Source organism: Salvelinus alpinus, chromosome 14 (genome assembly GCF_045679555.1).
Source record: "Salvelinus alpinus chromosome 14, SLU_Salpinus.1, whole genome shotgun sequence".
Classification (NCBI taxonomy): domain Eukaryota; kingdom Metazoa; phylum Chordata; class Actinopteri; order Salmoniformes; family Salmonidae; genus Salvelinus; species Salvelinus alpinus.
The window spans coordinates 22,958,698-22,979,730 of record NC_092099.1 but is presented as its reverse complement, the minus strand read 5'-3'; the positions used below and the strand labels follow the sequence as shown (position 1 = coordinate 22,979,730).

Here is a 21,033-nt window from a genome sequence, read left to right as displayed (position 1 = left end):
CTGTGCAGCTTTCAATAAAGTGCAGAAATGCATTCTTGCCAATGTCTGTGATCATACAGTATCTCTTTCACGCTCACAGATCTGGTGGTGTAGCTGCACTGTAGCAAGACATTTCAGGCTGCTAGCGACCAAGAGTTTATGAGCTCAAATCCCATTTAAAGTTTGCAATATATTATTTTTGGGCGACTCGTCATTCTCATTGAAAGCAAGTCTAAGAAGCGGTAGATCTGTTCTATGTGCGCTATTTTTATGCTTCCCGTTCTTAGTTTTCATTCTTGCGTCTTTTGGTTTCGTACACCAGCTTCAAACACATTATTTTGGGTTATGGAAAATATATTTCACAGCGGTTTGGATGGTACAACGATTCTCTACACTATACTTGCTTGTTATGTGACATAAACTGAAATCAGGCGAACTATTCGAATTTTAGCAACCAGGAAATGGTGGAGCGATTTCTGCATTGTGCATCTTTAAAGCTGAGTCACAATTGTGGTCACAGTACAAAATTACAGACAATTTTACAGTAACTGAAATCAGAATACAGCAGCATAATGTCATTTTATAAAAATAACACCTTAAAGTTGCTGTACATTTTTACTTTATTTTTACTGCAACCTCTATTCTTGGCAATAAATATATTGTGAATCTCCATTGTGTCCACAGACCTGGTAGAGCAGCAGGAACTTCAGGTAGCTAGCAGCCAAGAGGTTGAGAGTATAAATCCCAAGGGAGGTTGAGTCCCAAGTAATCAGTATATAGCAGTATACTGTCCATTAACACCTTAATTCTGCTGTAAAAACACGGAACTTATTGTATTTTTACAGCAACTAGACAAAAACCTCCACCGGACCATAACACAATGTTCAGAGAACGTCCTAAAAGCGTCCTTGGGGACGTCCCTGGAACAAACCGGGAACTATATAAAACCTGCAGGGGACCATGACTGTTTAAATGTAATAATGTAAATTATGCCTTTTAATGTAAAATATTTTAAATAACATTTGACACCTGGGCTTTCACATGTGCTCAAATGTTGTAACGTGTAGTGTCATTAACTTCACATTAAATCACATGATCACCTGAGATCACGTGTTCACATGTGAAATTCATCTGTTTTTTTCCATAAGGGAATATTTAAACAACTGTGCCTAAACATGTTAAGTATCAGTATATGTTTGGCTTTGAGTTATTTTATACAGGTATTTATTCTAAATACAAATCATTTCTAGAGAAATAAAGTGCCCCTGCAGACTCCATCCAGATTCTCTCCAGCTGGTCCCAGCTCTGTTTGTACTCTTCCCTACTCCAGTGATGCCATTGTCAAGCCAAATATAGTTTTTTCCCAATGTGATATTTCCCTATAAATAACACTTACATTTTTTTTACTGAAAACACTTCACACTTTCATATGAAAAACCAGTCGCACAACCATATACTTTTCTATATGTTTATTAAAAGGTGAAACATTTGACACAGTGGCGGAATGAATGTGAACTTACCTCGTTGAGTTATTGAAGAGTTGATTCGTTGAGTTCTTGAAGAGTTGATTCGTTGAGTTATTGAATCATTCAACTGTTGAAGGCTGCTTTTGTTGCCAGCCTGAAACCCAGCAGACAATGTAGCTGTAGCTTAAACCACACAGAAATCTACATTGTATGCTAGGTCCAGGACCAAGCAAAGATGTCTCGTCAGCTGTCACACACACACACCCGCCCACGCGCACACAGTCTCTGACTGAGTGATCATAGAGAGAATGGGACATTTCATCTTGCCTGTTCTCTGTAGACATATTTCTATGGAAACTGCAGGCGTCACATCCTAAACAATGTTCTCCTCTCTTAAAGGCTCTGTGCTATTGTGCCTGACACATTTGACATTTCCTTCAACTCTGGCTCGCTTTTTTTCTGCTCTCGTCAATTCTCTTTTCTCTCTTTTAGAAAACAGCACAATTCAGAGAAGAATACCAAGAAGAGTTTGAATGGTTCTCGCCAAGGACGGTGCGGAGGGAGAAAATAATTGAGAGGAGAAGAGAGAGAAAAAATTATTCGGATTTTTTGTTGTTGAAATGACAAGCATAGGCATAGAGAGCATCCTGTGCTGCCATGAGATGTAACAGCCCATATGATAACATACTAGACAATCAGAGAGAAATTGAATGTGCAATTAGCCAATCAGTTGGTAATGGGATGTACCACCAGGCCGGAAGTAGGAAGTGGGCAGTGGCGTGTGTTCAGAGACCCAGTAGCCAGATGTAGCTGCTGATAATTACACAGGATCTACACTGCCTACTGAGCATTTGACCCACACGCAAATATAGGCTGCGTGTGTGTGTGGGGGGGGGGGGGGGGGGTAGATAGAGGGAATGGGCTGCAGATATAGATAAAGCATCATGTGGGGGGGGGTAGATAGAGGGAATGGGCTGCAGATATAGATAGAGGATCATGTGGGGGGGGGGGGGGGGTAGATAGAGGGAATGGGCTGCAGATATAGATAGAGGATCATGTGGGTGGGGGGGGGGGGGTAGATAGAGGGAATGGGCTGCAGATATAGATAGAGGATCATGTGGGGGGGGGGGGGGGTAGATAGAGGGAATGGGCTGCAGATATAGATAGAGGATCATGTGGGGGGGGGGGGGGTAGATAGAGGGAATGGGCTGCAGATATAGATAAAGGATCATGTGGGGGGGGGGGGGGTAGATAGAGGGAATGGGCTGCAGATATAGATAAAGGATCATGTGGGGGGGGGGGGTAGATAGAGGGAATGGGCTGCAGATATAGATAAAGGATCCTGTGGGGGGGGGGGGGGTAGATAGAGGGAATGGGCTGCAGATATAGATAAAGGATCCTGTGGGGGGGGGGGGTAGATAGAGGGAATGGGCTGCAGATATAGATAAAGGATCCACGTTGATGAAATTGCATTGCCTTCATCTTGGTCGTCATTCCTCATATGATCATTGGGTCCATTCTGGTTAGAGAGAGAGAGAGAGAAAGTGGGAGAAAGAGATGGTCAATATTGGGTAAGGAATCACAAGGCAACATTGACTGTAGCTATTAAGAGAGAGGAGAAGGAAGGGGGAGGGAGGAGAAGAAACAAGGAGAGAGAATGGGGTGAGAGACAGAGAGAGGATGGGGGTGAGAGGAGAGGGGGGAAGGAAGAGGAGAAGGGTGACGAGGGAGAGACAGAACAGATAGAGAGGATGGGGTGAGGGGAGGGAAGGATATGGGAATTATCTCTCTATAGCTATCTCTAAGCATGGCATTATCAGTTTCAGATTCCTGACATTCTTTCCCATTAGGCCTGGGGCAGCTGGAGGCAGCGGCCACTGCCATGTCAGCTCCACATTGACTCTGATGCCACACTTGTGGGTCTTGCATTCTCTTTTAGGGAGATGTTTCCTTTAGGCACTTTGCTCTTGGCACTGATCAGCTTACCCTCTCCAAATCCTAACCTGAACCATTAGATACAAAGTTTACTTCTGATCTAGGATCAGCTTACCCGCCACGAATACCATAAAAAATAAGTCATATGGGGACAAATCTGTATGAGGTTATCATGGCAGTCATTTACCGTATATATCATACATCATTTCCTCTAGGGAAAACTCAACCACCTAATTGAAGTGGGAAAGGGAGGAAAGAAGAGGAGAGGACATGGGAAGGAATGGAGTGAAGGAGAGTAAAGAGGAGAGAGATATTGAGTGATGGATGAACAAATGGAGAGGCAGATCAGAACATGGAGAGGGAGAGTGGGAAGGATGCATACTGTGTGAAAACCAGCTGATGCTCACTTGACTCCAAGTCTCTTTCTCTCTCGCTATGTTTGATTCTAGCAATCTGTGTGGCCCAAAACTATGGCCTTTTCTCCTTCTAGAATTGTGAGCTTTTGGAGTGTTTTGGCTGGTGATGACATTAGTGTTGAGAGTTCAATGTGTTCAGTGAGTTTGAGTCCCATGTCAAGACTGACATAGGACTTGCAGTGTTGACTGAGAGACAGAGAGAGTTGTTGAGTGGGTTGAGTATGTGATGCAGGGCTGACATTGGTGATGACTGCTGTAGAGAGGAAAGTAGTGTGCCACATCAGTCGGAGGTGGTGGCAGTGAGATCACTAGATCAACTAGGCAATGGGATGAGCCAAACTTCTGATGATATTGTCACTTCTGTACTTTTTAGCACGGCCAATAGTGACTACTGGGCAGTGGACTATGTACTGTATGTGAGGTAGGGTGGTGGAGCATGGCCTGGGGCTGTGGGGAGGAATGCGCTTCCTGGATCCACATGAATGAATTGAGAAGGACCCGGTACATTCCAGAGAGAGCGAGAGCGAGAGAGAGAGCGAGAGAGAGCGAGAGAGAGCGAGAGAGAGCGAGAGAGAGCGAGAGAGAGAGCAAGAGAGAGAGCGAGAGAGAGAGCGAGAGAGAGAGAGAGAGAGAGAGAGAGAGAGAGAGAGAGAGAGAGAGAGAGAGAGAGAGAGAGAGAGAGAGAGAGAGAGAGAGCAAGCAGGAGTGCGCCACTGAGCTACAAAGCAGGGCTGTGGTCAATTCAGTCATTTAACTATGTTCAGTTCTTTTTAAATCAGGAAGAGAATATTATTTTGACCCTGACCCTGCTACTGAGCATGCCCAGTCCCCAGAGAGCTTGCTGATTGGAGGAGGAATACGGCATATAGCTGTTGCTATAGGACTTAGGAGGGCTGAAATACAGTGTCTTACCTGTAGACAGATGTTAGAACTAGGATAGCTGATGTCTAGTGGTAGTTGAAGGTCAGCAGGGCGGCTGACAGCACAGTGCTGTTGTGAGCATGGCCACCCTGGTGACTGTGGCTTGGTACACTCAGGACTGCTCTGACACCTATAACACACACAATGCAACAAGTCAGTGACAGGGGTTCATGTTTCACTTCTGATCATAACTTGATCAAGACTTACAGTGTCAGTAAACCTGTAATCTCTCATGAAAAGATCTACATAAACATAACTGGTACGGTAGAATCTGTCGGGAAGGAATGGGATGTGTGGGATAACCAGCAGCATTAGTTCCAGTGTTTTGTTTTTTTCATCACTGGTTATTCGAACAAATCCTGATTTCGCAGTTGTTAGCATCTTTCTAGTTTCGGAAAGGGACATTTGGGCTGTAACTGTCAAAAAGAGAGGGTGGAGCTTCTCGTTCTGGTCCCGCTCCTTGTTCTAGTATCTCTTCCTCTCTTCTCTTAACACGTATGGATACAGAAATTAATCGAGCAGCTTACCAACTACGTGAGAATTTAGTTCTGGGTTAACCGAGATTAGCAAACCTGGAGTATACTGCAAACCCAGTGAAAACATTAAAACGTGAGTATTGTGTGACTGCGTTTGTGTGTGTAATGGTAACAGACCTAAACCAGTTAGACTTAGTTTACATGATCAGTGATACGGTGATACAGTATGTTCCACTTTCCATCCTTCTATCTTATCTGCTTCTTTACATCCTTTGATAATGCTGTGTGTGTGGGTGTGTGGGCGTGCGTCCATGTGATGCTGCCATTGTGGCCTATCAGAAGTGGTCCAGTGTATGTAAATGGCTCAGTTGTTTCCAGTGTAGCCCAAAGCCTTACGGTTGAGAGGGACACTACAGATGTAGGATCTTCATTTGAGCCAGTTTGCTACAGCAGGACAATAACCCTGCAGCAACAGGAAATGTGAATTACTATGTGGATTGTAATTCATGGACATTTTATAGGGGTTGAAACATTTTTATTAGGGTAAATCAAGTCTGAAATGTCAAAGTGGAAAAGACATTCTTTAGAAGCCTTTTTTAAAACTCAAACACATTACAAGTTTGCATCTCCTGCTGTGCAGGGAAATTCTCAGCAACAAAAGAGTGATTAAATTAAGATCCTACATCTGTAGTCTTACTCAGCAGGACACGGTCAATGGAAGCACAATCACACACTATACAGCCATTGGAGTGGATCCTTTTCTGTTCACACTGATGTACACTAGTCCAAACTCCACTGACAAAATACCATTTGATTTATAGATACAGTAGGTTAGAATCTCTACAACACTTCAAGCCAGCAAGCATCCAAATACAAGCTGTAATAGGCACATAAGTTTATATAGAACACAATATAAAACATTGTGACGAGAGATAAAGAAGGGTTGAGACCAGCGCTGTGTGTGTGTATATATAAGCGTACGGCTATTCCTGGAGTGTGGTGCGTGTTTCAGTTGATGTGGGTTTCCTCCTAGCTGCCTGGGAGATGACTGGGCCTGACCACATCCACGCAGGCACGCACGCACGCACGCACGCACGCACGCACGCACGCACACACACACACACACACACACACACACACACACACACACACACACACACACACACACACACACACACACACACACACACACACACACACACACACACACACACACACACACACACACACACACACACACACACACACACACACACACACACACACACACACACACACACACACACACACACACACACACACACACACACACACACACACACACACACACACACAGTAAGAGGAGCCAAGAGGAACTTAATCATTATCCTGCCTGGCCTCAAAGCATGGTGCGACCACCACCGTGTGTATATGTGTGTGTGTTTATTGGGTGGCAGTTGGGTATTATGTATGTGTGGATGTGTGTGGGTGTTGGCGTTTACTAAAGTATACAGTATGTGGGCAAGTGTGTGTGGGTGTGTGTAGGATGTGTAAGTTGGGTGTGTGTTGGGAGGACAGGCCATGTTCGTTATTACTTATCATCAGCTTGGAGGCCAAGACAAGGCAGTATGAGTTCTATTTCTCCCCTTTTCATCCAAAGTTAAGAGTCACAGGTTGCTTTTCCACTAAATTCAATTCACATGAGAGATGAACAATATCCATAACCAACCCTTAGTCTACAGCACTCTCACCAACTGGTCCTCTTTCAGCACCAACTTTCCAACAATTAGCATGTAATTCCATCAGAGCATCTGCCAATCAGATACTCAGCTCCAACGTTCCGCCGGGCCAGATCTGGAGGGTCTGATTGGTTCGGCCGGATCTACGGAACAGTCCAACCAGAGAGAGGGAAGCCATTTCCTGGTCTGTGGAGACATGAAGGTCATGGAACGTTGAATGTTCCTGCCATCCAGTTTACCACAATGTTCCCAATTCCAATTGTTCTAGATACAGATACAGTATCCAACCCCCACCTCTCATTTCCTCTCTTTATTTTTTTTAATTTTTTTTTTATTTTTAATAAATTTTACCCCCTTTTCTCCACAATTTTCGTGGTATCCAATCGCTAGTAATTACTATCTTGTCTCATCGCTACAACTCCCGTACGGGCTCGGGAGAGACGAAGGTCGAAAGCCATGCGTCCTCCGAAGCACAACCCAACCAAGCCGCACTGCTTCTTAACACAGCGCGCCTCCAACCCGGAAGCCAGCCGCACCAATGTGTTGGAGGAAACACCGTGTACCTGGCCCCCCTTGGTTAGCGCGCACTGCACCCGGCCCGCCACAGGAGTCGCTGGAGCGCGATGAGACAAGGATATCCCTACCGGCCAAACCCTCCCTAACCCGGACGACGCTATGCCAATTGTGCGTCGCCCCACGGACCTCCCGGTCGCGGCCGGCTGCGACAGAGCCTGGGCGCGAACCCAGAGACTCTGGTGGCGCAGCTAGCACTGCGATGCAGTGCCCTAGACCACTGCGCCACCCGGGAGGCCCATTTCCTCTCTTTCTAATACAGCATCTGCTTTATTAGCGTAAAGCAGGGCAGATGTAACAGTTTGAAAGTGAAAGGGGACCCTGAATGGTTCATCTGGGTGTTGGCTCGGCCAAACAGTGGTCCTGGAGCCTACAACTAAAGGCCCAGCTCCAGAAGCTATTTCAGCCCCATCCCTGTAACCCCGTACCAGTCCTATATCCCAGTCCCAGACCCATTCATATCCCTAGCCCAGAGAGGGGTGTCTGTGGGACCTTCCAAAAGGCTGGACGGATGGGAAAGGGCTGGCAGGGCGAGGAGAGGATCTGGAGAGAGGAGGAAAGGGGAGCTCCCTGGTGTAGTGTCTTTATGAAGGATTGGCAACCTCTCTCTTGTACCAAATCCAGACACACACACACAGAGTGCGAGAGAGAGATAGAGAGAGACAGAGAGAGAGAGAGATGGTGCATCTCGCCATACATTTCCGGCAAATTATGTTGAAAATTTGCAATTGATGAGAGTTCCCATAGTAGCAATATCAGCCAGGAAAATCCCTGTTTTTCTGTTTTCTATGTATCCAATCTCTTGTGAGTGTAGTCAGCAGTAGATAAAGAGTTCCACTATAACACTCATTACTGGCTCCCATCTGAATAACTTATGTACCCTGTGAGTCATCTCTCCAGCTGATTACATTAGGAAAAAATATCTCCTTCAAACACAGATCTCAGGCCTTGCTCGTTCATCCTGCTGTTTCATGACGTGCTTCCGCTCTAGGGTCTCTTTCCGGCGCCCCAACTTATTAGAATTCAATGCACTCTCGGTTAGGCACCAGGTAGGGGAAGCTACAGCCATATATGGGCATAGGGACACACACCGTACCAGATGGGTGTGTGGAGAACCGTTGCAACCTATCGTACCTGAATACACACACACACACCTTTAGAAAGGTTCCGCCCCCTCGAGCGCACACAAACACACGCACACTCTTGAGTGTGGTGACATCAAACCAAACGCAGCGAGCAGCTCTTGTGACGTCTAAGTTATGCAGTTCAGCCTGAACTCCTTTCTCTGCGAATGACAGACTTCCAGTGAGAGTGACTCCATTGTTGTATAAACAAAGCAAAATCAGCTCATGCAAAAAAGAACGCTCTAGAGTGGAGTTCAATAGGATTGCTCTAGTTATATAAACTGACCTCGGCTAGTGACATGATTAAAGATCCCGCCAACACACTCACTGCACAGTGAACTGATGACCTCACATTATTCAACCCTACTTTTACCACCAAAATGCTCTGCCATGGAAAAATGTTAATCTGCCAGACTTTGCCAAGAAGGACAGGTAAGAGTGCATAGGTATTGAATTAAGATAGAGGGCAGATTCCAACATTATCTACCTCTGAGAATTTTATCTCAACCATCAAGATACCGGCGACGCATCTTACCGACAATAGCATGATTATCACACAGTCTAGAAACGCAGGCACGATAAGCACAGATATGCAGATGGAAACACAATTCACAAAGTTTATGGCTGACTTTTATCACCTGCACACACACACACACACGCACACACATTTGTTTAACTATCCTTGTGGGGACCAAACAATTAATTCCCATTCAAAATCCTATTTTCCCTAATCCCTAACTGTAACCTTCAATCTAACCCTAACCTTAACCCCAAACCCCTAACCCTAACTCCTAACCCTAAACTGAACCCAAACTCTAACCCTAAACCTAACCCCTAAGCTTAAAATAATGTCTCCACCTGTCCAAATTTTCCTTGTTTTACTATCCACACGCACTCACCCACCCACGCACGCACGCACACACGCACTCAGTAAACGACCAAAGAAAGTATTGCATGAGTGTGACTGTTGGCCAGACAGTTGGACTGGGAGGGTGAGGGAACCAGAGTTATCTGAGGTGGAGCCATAGGATTGGATATCATTGTACTGCAGTAAAACAAAGAGAAAGGGTGTGTGAGTGTGTGGGAGGGAGTGTAGAGGGACTAGCATGCAGGGGCTGTCTGTGAGCACATTCCTTGGGCCATGCACACGCACACACACACACACACACACACACACACACACACACACACACACACACACACACACACACACACACACACACACACACACACACACACACACACACACACACACACACACACACACACACACACACACACACACACACACACACACACACACACACACAAAGTGCCCTCTGAGGGATCCCATGTCTATGACAGGTAGCCTTGAGATCTAATTTTAGGATGGCCATTGTTCACATTTGTTTCCATTTGTTTCTGTATGAGCAGCACTAAAGTAATTAGGTTAGTATGCCACTACAATGTAAGACCTGTCACACCCCAGAGAGAAGGACCAGAAGTAATGCCTAACTCTAAGGGAAGTGCCACCACACAACATTTGTATGTTATGAACCCAATTGAGTAAATAAATAGAAAATCAAATCAAACCATATCATTGCCTGATGGACATTAAACCTTAAAAGACTAACCTGGACACACACATACGCAAACACGCACACACATACATATGCAAACACTGCAAACACGCGCACACACACACAACCTTCGGGACAGCTGGTAACCGGGGGAGAGCAAGGCAACCGCAGAAGGTTACTCTAAACACCGGTGATTGCACCCTGCTGTCCATTCAGGAATTATTCTCTTCTCTCAACCAATCAGATTGTGCACTCAGACTGCCCATTCATAAAGAAACAGCACTGAGTTCCGCATGTGGCAGGATATAGTATACATTCACTTCCCCTTCTACAACGTATCCCCCTATCCTTTGTGCTCTGAGTTCATTTATGCCTTCTGCCATTGGGTACAAGGAGTGGACTGTACCATTACCCAAGTTTATGGGGGAGACAGCACGACAGAGGCTGAGCAGGAACGCATAGACAGGAAATGATATTAAAACATTACTATTCCCTCTGAGATATGGTAACAACCCAACAGAACAAGTCAACGACTGAATAGATAAAATAGACTACAGATACATAATATGACTGTTAATCTAATGATGAAGTTTGCCCTATACAATATCACATGTACTATTTACAGCTCATTTAAAGAACTCGCATTTGGAGACTGCAGAAGAGCTATAGCTCTCTGATACAGCTGTCTCCGGATCATTCCAACGATGCCCAAGCTATGCGCTATTACTATGTAACAGCTATGTAACAGTGAATTAGCTATTTGCAATTGCATTAGTATAGACAAACTATGAGGTAACACTGTCAGTAGTAAACCCCATTTAATACAGCGCAGCACTAACACATTACAGTCAATCTATCACTTAGCATTCAGCTAAAGTACCTCACACAAATATCAATCCCAAAAGATGCCCCAAAAGATGCTTCCTATTCTTACAGGCCTTACAGTTAAAGAGAGGATCTCTGTCACAAAGATGTCACTATTTTCTAAATGCAGTGTATATTTCTATTCAATAAGAATCTGTCCTTCTGATTCTAACAACTCTGTTTCTCTGTTTTCCTCTAGTTTGGTCTAACTATGGAGGATCTGTGAGCGTTTTCTCAGCCTTAACGTGGACCATATGACATCCATCAGAAGCAGCAGTGTTAGCTGCGATTTTTATTTTTTCACTTACCCTCTCGGAGCATTTCCTCCTGACGTCTGGGAGCCTCTTACCAGGTTTGAAAGGTCCCCTTCTCATTCTCTATGACTCTCACTGTCTCTGTCTGTTTCCCTCTTCTTCCTCCTCTTTTTCTCTGCCCCCGCTCTCTCTCTAGCAGATAATCTGGGGTTCCCCTCCAGTTTGCCACTCTCAGGAATAGAGAGAGAGAGAGAGAGAGAAAGAGAGAAAAGAGCAAGAGCGATAATTGTCTCTCACCCATCCACAACTTCAGTTTCTGTGAAACTAAACTAAACCAAATTCAAAAGAATCCATCCTTACATCTCTTTCTTTCTTTCTTTCTTTCTTTCTTTCTTTCTTTCTTTCTTTCTTTCTTTCTTTCTTTCTTTCTTTCTTTCTTTCTTTCTTTCTTCTTTCTTTCTTTCTTTCTCTGTCAGTCTTTTTTTCTACTCCAGTTGCATTCTGTTACTGTGTAATCAGTAACAGGCTTAAAGTGACAGCGCAGTGCTGTGCTGAAGCCGACACTCTCTCTCTCTCTTTCTCTCTCTCTCTCTGTGTGTATGAGTCCCTCTGGGATAAAGGTGCTTTCCCAGCACACTCGAGACGCCGCTGCCGACCACGCTCTCACAGCCCGGCCCTGCCGAGAGAAACTACTGTCATATGTTACACAGCACAAAGACTCTCCTTCTCCCTCAGTCCCTCTCTCTCTCTGTCCTTCTCTCTTTCTGTGCCTACCTCCCTCTCTGGCTCCCCTGCTCTCCTTCTCCCTCCGTCCCTCTGACGCAGACAGACACACACACTCTCTGTTACACACACTCCGAGCCGAGTCTCTGTGCTCTTATAGTCTATGAGCCTGGCTGAAAGGGGCGGAGCCTATCTCTGTGAAGGGCATTGTCCGGTTACACTCCTCTCAATTGAGAGGTTAGAGAGAGGACACCCATTCAGAAAAAAAGAAAGGAAGGGAGGGAGGAGAGGAGGAGAGAGGATGAGGGGAGAGGAAAGAAATGTCGGGCAGCGGCAGAGGCAGCTTCAGTAGTGTACTGTGTCTCTTTGTGTGTGTGTGTGTGTGTGTGTGTGTGTGTGTGTGTGTGTGTGTGTGTGTGTGTGTGTGTGTGTGTGTGTGTGTGTGTGTGTGTGTGTCTCTGTGTGTGTGTGTGTGTGTGTGTGTGTGTGTGTGTGTGTGTGTGTGTGTGTGTGTGTGTGTGTGTGTGTGTGTGTGTGTGTGTGTGTGTGTGTGTGTGTGTGTGTGTGTGTGTGTGTGTGTATGTGTGTGTGTGTGTTCGCCTCGGGTCTTTAAAAGCAGGAAACTCCCCTACCAAAGTGTCGGGCGTCTGTAGAAAAGCCTGTAAAATAGGGAAACGACAGGCAGCACTAAACACACAGATTCTAGTATCGCTATCAACTGTGAGATGTACACATTGATTTGTTGATTGATTGAATGAATGATTGATTGAAACAAACAGTGAGAGTCCTGTATAATCCCAAATGTCTCTCATAGGCAAAACTGGACCCCTCCCCTTCTATCCCATCGCAATGGTCCCGCTGAACCATCTCTAGTCTACACCACAGAGAAAGTACCTGGGCTTACAGTCCATCTCCTCTGAGACACATGAGAAATAGGAAGATAAGATGAGCTATCAGACGCCACAGCACTGATGACATGTACAAGACAGCAGCGTGGATGTCCAGTAGAGAGAACGACAGAGAAAGAACATCTTCATCTGCCAGTACTACCTCCATATAACCTTCTCACAACCATACCTTTCCTTACTTTGTTACCAAGAGTACAGGAAGAGGCTCAGAAACTGCCACTCCAATACAAATCCCTGATCACGCTGGTAGCTCAACCGATCAGCAGATGTATAGAGACACCTGACCAGAACAGTGCATGTGCAGTATGCCACTCCTTGTATGAAGTCGTTTTAATGTTAAAAGTTACAAACGTTCTGTTTTTATGTTAAAAGTTAAACGTTCTGTTTTTATGTTAAAAGTAAACATTTCTGTTTTTATGTTTAAAGTTACAAACTTTCTGTTTCAATGTTAAAAGTTTCCAACCCCCACACTCTACCCGTCCTTACTCCCTAGTTTAACCTATAACTAATTTTCCTACTTTCAACCCCTGCCCCATCTCTCCATACCCTACCTGCCGACTGGTCCTCGCCCAGCCCAGCACTACCCTCCTTTCCTCTCAGACCCTACCCCTCACCACTGGGTGTTCCCTGCCTTACCTTAGCCCTTCGTATCCTCTTCCTCCTGACTACAACACCCTTCCCTCCCTGCCCTCCTCCTACCCCTCTCTTCCCCAGTGGTTGGTTTGGGCTAGGGTTCGGATGGGGCTGAGCCTTCTCCCAGAATCACATAGTTGGGAACTTAGTCAGAGGAGGGCATGTGACTCATCCCAGAGCTGCACCCAAACTACACTCTATATGGTCTTCTGTTAAGACTACCACGCTTGTGTACACACACATATGTGCACATGCACAAACACAATACACACGTGCATGTGTGGTACAGCATGAACACACACACATACGGATACAAAAAATAGAAACATACATACATACACAACCAGTCATAGTAGTACGGGATGTGGGAGAAACGTCTGGGGCTGACACAGTCCATTCATAATTATTTTAAATGGACAGCGTGAGTCACATTGAGGATAGACCTGTATTACCCACACTGCTTTTCTGGCTACTAAAACTTTTACACGTTCATGGAGCTGGAGTCTGTAGCTACGTAAAGACACCGTTATATCACTGTAGATACTCTCGTGGCTTTCAAAAGACAATGACTGAAGTAGGAAATCACAATGACTGAAGTAGGAAATCACAATGGTTGAAGTAGGATGTCACAATGACTGAAGTAAGAAATCAAAATGACTGAAGTAGGAAATCACAATGGTTGAAGTAGGATGTCACAATGACTGAAGTAGGAAATCAAAATGACTGAAGTAGGAAATCAAAATGACTGAAGTAGGAAATCACAATGACTGAAGTAAGAAATCACAATGACTGAAGTAGGAAAGCACAATGATTGAAGTAGGATATCACAATGACTGAAGTAGGAAATCACAATGACTGAAGTAGGAAATCACAATGACTGAGGTAGGTAAATTAGAAAATGTAAATGATGCCAAAATATGAATAAAATATACATTTGAAATTATGGATTTTGGGGGGGCCAGTATAAAATTATTGTTATGACCCAGTTACTACATAATGCATAGTGGTTGGGTGGGGCTCTAGGAAACCCAGTTACTACAGAACGTACAGAGGGTGGGTGGGGGTGTGTGTATGAATCACAGCTTGCCATGTGTCAGCAGCACAGAGAAACTACTGCTCTCTGTAAGTCTCTCACTGTGTTCAATAGTGTCTCTCAGCTCTGGTAGCTAGCTAGCATTAGTGTGGTTTAGCTAGCATGACTCAGAGCCATGACTGGCTAAAGGACTCTAGAACTGGGGGACAAATAGCTGGAATTACCTTTACTTAGCTAGAAAGGCGTAATGGGGAGGTAATGACTGCAATGTCAGAGAATCTTATTCCTCTGATTTTGAGTAGGATGAGTATTACTTCTGTAGAAGAGGGTTTTGAATAGGTTGTGGTACAATATTTCATAGAGTCTTGATGTGTTTTCTTAGAAGAAAAGTATGCTTGCTTCAAGTGTGTAAGTAGATTTTTACTGTGATAATTCTAGACAGCTAAATAAATTGTTCACATTCTTAACAGAACATTTTAAAATATGTATACAATTCATTTGTATAATTCATTAAAAAAAGAATTCAATTAATTGTTGAAAATTACAATTAAATATTTAAAATTATATGGATTGTTGATTACCCTAGTTGACAGAAACGTTTGTACAATTCAGGATGACTTTTGTTTCCTCTTAGGTGAGTTTAAAAACAATTATTTCAAATGTACATTTAAGTAAATTAGTAAATTACAGTTATGTAATTCCTTGTTCTGGAAAAGTCTAAATATTAGGGTAAAACATGTTTTAAAATGTATACACATATTAAATATTAATATATATACGCAGTGACTTTGAAATGAATTTAGCGATATATCTGATTCAGAAAAATGTAACACTAATTTGATGAGTGAATTCATTATAAATAAAGGATGTAGGATCTTAATTTGAGCCAGTTTGCTACAGCAGGAAAATAATCCTGCAGCAACAGGGAAAGTTCATTATTATGTGGACTTTAATTAATGGACATTTTTTGTAGGGGTTGATACTTTTTTCATTAGGGGAAATCAAGTCTGACATTTTAAAGTGGACATTACTAACTTTAGAAGCCTTTTAAAAACTTGAATACACTACAAGTTTGCAAAATTCTGAGCAAAAAAGTTTGGTTCAAATTAAGATCCTACATCTGTACTGTAAATGCATTATACATCTCAATCAATCATTTTGACATAATATTCATTAGAATCAATACGGTTTATAATGACCCAAATTGTATGTCAAGCAATGGATGTATTCAAAGTCACCTACTGTAAATACATTCATATGTTTAAGGCGATGCAATACAATAAGGCAATACCGAACAATCACTGAGCAGCAGTGTCAGAAATGACCCTGATAACGCTGTGTGTGTGTGTGTGTGTGTGTGTGTGTGTGTGTGTGTGTGTGTGTGTGTGTGTGTGTGTGTGTGTGTGTGTGTGTGTGTGTGTGTGTGTGTGTGTGTGAGTCACTCTATTGTGGTCTCACACGGAGAGTACTCCCTGCTTCTTCTCTGGGTGGATGTACGGGCGTAGTACTATGTATTTCAACACACACAGGCGGGGTCTTTCATATCACCACACACACTCACACATACACACACACACACACACTCACACACACACACACATACAATGGCAATTGGTGTGCCCGCCTCGCAGTGGAAATGAAGCTGGGAATTCCAGAGATTCCTGAAGAGTAAAAGGTGTGAACCACAACAGCCCAGCACCCTGGGAATACTGCCGGCCGGCCCCAAAGACACAGCACTTTAACGGGTGACTGACCTCGTTAAAAGGTAGAGATAGAGAGGGAGAGAGAACCTGCCCAGTGAACCACTGCTCAAAGAATATTTCAATTCTTATTGCAATTTAAGAGGGCTGAAGCTAAATGATTAACAAGTAGTGTTGGGTGATGAAGCAGTCCAATTTATGGTGTATCCTCCATTTGGCTGGATTCTGATAGGAATTACTAGTTAGTTCACAAACCAGTTCATTGTGACTTGCAGGTCTGACATAACTCATGACCCAGGATTTTCAGACAACTATGTTGAGGATGATAAACCCATAACTTCATTCAATACACATTCCCTTAGACCTTCATTTAGTGAAAACCTCAATAATTATTATTTTAGAATGAAACAAGCATGTCTCTGTCACTAACATACACAATCCTGGGTGGGTGTCTCTCATTTTCACTCGAAAGGAATATTGGGAAATATGCAAATACAGCTTTACACCGTACAGTAGCGTTAAAACCTAAATGCCTTGTGCTGAATAAAAGTGTTCATGTGTTTAAAAAGTGTTATAGTGAATAAACATGTTCTGGTGTTTACTAAACACTGTGACATGTTTTCATTTTAATTCTAAATGCCTTGACGCGTTTAAAAAGTGTTATAGTGAATTAACATGTTCTGGTGTTTACTAAACACTGTGACACGTTTTCATTTTAATTCTAAATGCCTTGACGCTTTTAAAAAGTGTTATAGTGAATTAACATGTTCTGGTGTTTACTAAACACTGTGACACGTTTTCATTTTAATTCTAAATGCCTTGACGCGTTTAAAAAGTGTTATAGTGAATTAACATGTTCTGGTGTTTACTAAACACTGTGACACGTTTTCATTTTAATTCTAAATGCCTTGACGCGTTTAAAAAGTGTTATAGTGAATTAACATGTTCTGGTGTTTACTAAACACTGTGACACGTTTTCATTTTAATTATAAATGCCTTGACGCGTTTAAAAAGTGTTACAGAAAAGTGTTTAGTTTTGCGTTCAATTCCTAAACACTTGTTTTTACAGTTTACCTAATTGGCATTTGAGAAATATCTCATCAACAAATAATATTTAAATGAATGTAAGTGTCGTGAGTGAAAATTAACTTCTTTCATATGGTTAATGTATAATTTATGTTAATTACTTTCTGTTTTTAATTTGGTAATGAATTAAATCTAGTCTTTCCCCTGCCTTTCACACCAATAAATAATATGTGATAAATATGACACAACATTAATATAATTAAACCAGACATCAGATGATTCAAATAAATACATTCAGCTAAGTTTAAATGATTTTCAAATGTAAATAAATAAATCAGTGTATATATTATTGCAGACGTTTAAAGTCAACCACATGAATCTATATAAAACAATGTAAAGAAGTATAATAATGTTTAAAAAAAAGAATACACGTCACTGAAAATGCCCCTGTAATATGTCTTATTGAATTGTGTGCGATCTACTTTGTCCATACATTTCAGAAACCTCAGACTGTAAGGTAATTGACAGTTAAAGCAGCATTATGCCAAAACACACAATCAATAACCTAGCGGCATCACGTCACAGAGCACAGAGGATACCTTTAGCCTATGGTGACAATGATCCCATGACCACGCACGCACGCACTCACACACATATACTAATCTCTAAATAAAATAATCTTCTACAGCCATGTTGGAATGTCTCAGTCAGCTGGACTGCGGCATCGCCTGATGTAACAGAGACGTCACACACACACACACACATGCGCACAACCCCCAGCCAAGCAAGTGCATGCCAGACTAGCCCCCTGTTCCTGGTTGTGTGTCTGTCTGGCAGCAATGTTGATGGCTATATTAGGCCGGTGGTGTCGTCTAGCCCAGGGACAGAGTGAGAGACGCAGCCGTGATGTCATAGTCACGCTGCCAAGACATAACTTCACGTCTTATCTCTCTCCAGATAGCCCCGCTTGTTTTACATTCTACCCCACTGCCCTCCTGGGGTGTGGGTGTGTGGGCTGTCTGCCCTGCTCTTTTAACCTTTTACTGCAGTGGACTAAATCAGGGTCACACAGAGTGTTTCTTGGTAGTCTTAAACAAATCTACTTTGAAACGAAAGTATACACCTCACACATGGTTATGGGATAATACAAAAAAAAAGAAAACTCCTGTACCATGTCGGATATAGAGTTGAAATGTAATACATTTTGAGTTTGCATCCCAATATTACACTTTATTTACATCCCCGAAGGTTGAGGTTGAGGTGACGTCACTAAAAGCACTTCAAGATCAGAACTAGAAACCTTATTTCAATCAGTTTTGACTGCTGAGGTAGTAGTAGTACTTTATAATACTAATGCTACTTGTAGTAGTAATTGTCAACCCCTTTATATAAAGCAAAAGGAATTGATATATTGGGAGTGTTTGGTGTGCTGTGGGTGGTGTGGTTGGTGTGGATGTGTGCGCTGTAACAAATTGTTGTACATTTACAGCAAAAATCTACAGTTAGCTACTGTTCTATATTACAGTACAGTACTGTAAAGAGCAATGTATTATGTGGGCTCAATGGCATTACCCTACAATGCTGTAAAATGTATTTTATAATACAATTTTACAGTAAAGCACTTCATTACCTGATTTGCTGTATATTTATAGCAGCATACTGTGAATTATAGTACATTGTGGGAAAATATTGTGGGTGGGGAATATATCTCTGGCTCATTAACATATTTCGAGGCATGCCTTGTAAGTGGCTATATTTGTTGCACCCCTTACTGAGAACGCTGTACCAATTGAGGTGATATGTGGTAGTACTAGAGACCTAATAATTTGATGTGTATAGGGAACCGATCAGAGTGATAAGTCTTAAACCTTTACTTAGTTAAATGAATTATTTTTGGTGCTTGTTTGTTTTATGATTAACTTAAATTGGATTAATTATTTATTGTTAGATTTATTTATTTAGGGGGTAGATCAGCATTAATATTGCAGATAGATTGTGGCTTCTATCACTGTAATTGTCTGCATCATTTCCAATCCACATATATTTCTTTATTTGTAAATACATATTATTTTAAAAATATATAATTTTTTATGTATTTTTCTTCTTTCTTATTTTCCCCTAACCCTATCACCCCTCCCCTAATTGGATAAACTAATGAACAACAATACTGAGGCGTCCACTTCCAGCGTATACATACTACATACATTTCACAGACAGTATGTTTTACATTAGTCATCTTTGTTTGTTTTTTAGTACCAGCCTTTGGCTACCCTCAACCCCTCCCATATATCTCCGAAGACCATCCAGTTAAAATTTTTAGCTGCCATATATTTTTCCACTGTGCTGTGATGTTTCATAAAAAGTTCCAAACCTTTCTATTCTAATAGTTTCTACAAATTGTAAATTAAAGATACAATTGTAAATTAAAGATATTATTATTTGATTGACTATGACTTTTCAAATCACCCAGCAGTGCTATTTGCAGAGTTAGCTCCAAGTAAATGTTGCAATTTCCAACCATTCCTGAACCTGTGACTAAATACTAGCTACATACTTTATGTGCAGTACCAAAACAAGTGATCTAATGATTCTGTCTCTTTGCAGCAAAATATACTGAGCTGGGATGGTTGTATCCCCCATATATATATATATATATATAACATTCTACAAATATTATACAATTTTAATCCCCCCCCTCAGAAAAAAATATATACAAAAGATAATGTTATTTTCTGCAATAAGATGGTTATAATTTCAGATAGAGCTAGATACAGTAGTAGATACATTTCCATATATTTTTGTTAACTGCATGTGTAACAACTCCACCAGTCCTATTTATGATATCATTTACAAATATATCTTTTTATCAATTAGTATATTTGAGTTTAACCATAATATTTGTTCTGTTTTTTTTCTGGTGGATTAAACTGAAATTGCAACCAGCTTTCTATTGCTTGTTTTAAAAATAGCGATAATTTGGAGATTGTCTATTTCACCATCGGACCATTTTATTGGTAAGCTACAAGGTAATGTAAACGTTTTTAGAGATCCAATACATAATATGACGCATTTATCATGATTAGATTTTTATCCAGAGAGGTTAGAAATGATCTAGGTCCTCTATGAGGCTGTGCAGGGATCCACGTTGTGGATTTAGAAGAAAACATGAATCATCAGTGTACAAAGACACCTTTGGTTTTAAGCCCTGGATTTCTAACTCCTTAATATTATTGTTGGATCTGATTTTAATAGCTAACATTTTGATGGCCATAATTAATAGATATGCTGATAGTGGACAACCTTGTTTTACCCTTTACTGAGAATGCTGTACCAATTGAACTGATATGTGGTAGTCGTGCCCCAATAATTTAATGTGTAAGGGATAGATCAGAGTGACATTAAGTCTTAAACCTTTACTTATTTCAATGAATGCTTTGTGTTTGTTTCTTGGTAATATGTGTTTGTTTTTCTTTGGATTTAACTTAAATTGGATTGATTATTTATTGTTTATAAATGTTTAAGTTGAACTAAATTTGATTAGAAACTTTGACATGTATTGAGTTTTGGAAATAAATAAATAAATTGACCTTAAACCTTTACTGTACACCCAGGCCCCCAGCACCAGCCCCAGGTTTTTCCCATCCCAACACCAGCTGCTGGGTATTATTCTAATGAGCTCTGCCCTCAAACTGTTTTGATTAAATTTGGTTTGGGGGAGGAGCTCA

General features: G+C 42.0%; 1 long non-coding RNA gene across 2 annotated transcripts in view; it reads right to left on the bottom strand.

Annotated features, from left to right (window-relative positions):
- Window positions 1-2,708: 2,708 nt before the first annotated feature.
- LOC139539168 (uncharacterized) overlaps window positions 2,709-21,033 on the bottom strand; it is a 29,407-nt gene continuing 11,082 nt past the window's right edge. Inside the window, exons 1-3 of one of the 2 annotated variants that reach the window (XR_011667880.1) lie at window positions 11,340-17,648; window positions 4,709-4,847; window positions 2,790-2,964 (exon numbers count right to left, since the gene is read on the bottom strand). This is a non-coding gene — a long non-coding RNA (uncharacterized lncRNA). Of the gene's footprint in view, window positions 2,965-4,708; window positions 4,848-11,339; window positions 17,649-21,033 lie in introns of those variants that run through there. The other variant, XR_011667881.1, reaches the window with a different exon arrangement.